This window comes from Schistocerca americana, chromosome X (assembly GCF_021461395.2).
Source record: "Schistocerca americana isolate TAMUIC-IGC-003095 chromosome X, iqSchAmer2.1, whole genome shotgun sequence".
Taxonomy (NCBI): Eukaryota; Metazoa; Arthropoda; class Insecta; order Orthoptera; family Acrididae; genus Schistocerca; species Schistocerca americana.
The window spans coordinates 68,496,524-68,498,544 of NC_060130.1; positions in this window are offsets into that span (position 1 = coordinate 68,496,524).

A 2,021-nucleotide genomic window follows, 5' to 3' on the forward strand; every position below is an offset into this window, starting at 1 on the left:
GAATCGATACGCCATTATCAGTCAACCTAAAGTATATCACAGTACTCCTGCCGGGAGCTTCTCGAGTTTGCCGATGTATTTCGCCGGTTGACGAGGCATTTGGATACCTTAAGAGAGTCATAGTTACTCCATGCTGTTGCTCCCCATTTTACAACAGGCACATCTACAAGCTTACTCTGGCCAGTTCTCCTGAAGCGATACGCTAATATCTGTTGACATAAAGACTTTCACAGTACTCCTGCCGGGAGCTTCTCGACTTTACCGATGTATTTCGCCTATTGACGAGGCATTTGGCTACCTTAAGAGAGTCAACGTTACTCCTGGCAGTGTCTCTCCGTTAAACCACATTTACATTTACAATTTTCCTCCGCCCCTTTCACCAGACGCGATACGCCATTATTTGTCGACATTATGACTCTCACAGTACTCCTGCTAGGGGCTCCTCCAGTTTACCAATGTATTTCGCCTGTTGACGAGGCATTTGGCTACCTTAAGAGAGTCATAGTTACTCCTGTCAGTTGCTCCCTGTTTTACCAAAGTCACATTCTCAATCTTATTCTGGCCAGTTCACCTGAAGCGATACGCCATTATAAGTCAACCTAAAGAATTACACAGTACTCCTGCCGGGAGCTTCTCGAGTTTGCCGATGTATTTCGCCGGTTGACGAGGCATTTGGATACCTTAAGAGAGTCATAGTTACTCCATGCTGTTGCTCCCCATTTTACAACAGGCACATCTACAAGCTTACTCTGGCCAGTATCTGTTGACATAAAGACTTTCACAGTACTCCTGCCGGGAGCTTCTCGACTTTACCGATGTATTTCGCCTATTGACGAGGCATTTGGCTACCTTAAGAATGTCATAGTTACTCCTGCCAGTGTCTCTCCGTTAAACCACAGTCACATCTACAATATTCCTCCGCCCCTTTCACCACACGCGATACGCCATTATTTGTCGACTTTATGACTTTCACAGTACTCCTGCTAGGGGCTCCTCCAGTTTACCAATGTATTTCGCCTGTTGACGAGGCATTTGGCTACCTTAAGAGAGTCACAGTTACTCCTGTCAGTTGCTCCCCGTTTTACCACAGTCACATTTTCAATCTTATTCTGGCCAGTTCACCCGAAGCGATACGCCATTATAAGTCAACCTAAAGAATTACACAGTACTCCTGCCGGGAGCTTCTCGAGGTTGCCGATGTATTTCGCCTGTTGACGAGGCATTTCGATGCCTTAAGAGAGTCATAGTTACTCCTTGCTGTTGCTCCCCATTTTATAACAGGCACATCTACAAGCTTACTCTGGCCTGTTCTCCTGAAGCGATACGCTAATATCTGTTGACATAAAGACTTTCACAGTTCTCCTGCCGTGAGCTTCTCGACTATGGCGACGTATTTCGCATATTGACGAGGCATCTGGCTACCATAAGAGAGTTATAGCTACTCCTGCCAGTGTCTCTCCGTTAAGCCACATTCACATTTACAATTTTCCTCTGCCCCTTTCACCAGACGCGATACGATATTATTCTTCGACATTATGACTTTCACAGTACTCCTGCTAGGGGCCCCTCCAGTTTACCAATGTATTTCGCCTGTTGACGCGGCATTTGGCTACCTTAAGAGAGTCACAGTTACTCCTGTCAGTTGCTCCCCGTTTTACCAAAGTCACATTCCCAATCTTATTCTGGCCAGTTCACCTGAAGCGATACGCCATTATCAGTCAACCTAACGTATATCACAGTACTCCTGACGGGAGCTTCTCGAGTTTGCCGATGTATTTCGCCTGTTGACGAGGCATTTGGATACCTTAAGAGAGTCAAAGTTACTCCTTGCTGTTGCTCCCCATTTTACAACAGACACATCTACAAGCTTACTCTGGCCAGTTTTCTTGAAGCGATACGCTAATATCTGTTGACATAAAGACTTTCACAGTACTCCTGCCGGGAGCTTCTCGAATTTGCCGATGTATTTCGCATATTGACGAGGCATTTGGCTACCTTAAGAGAGTCATAGTTACTCCTGC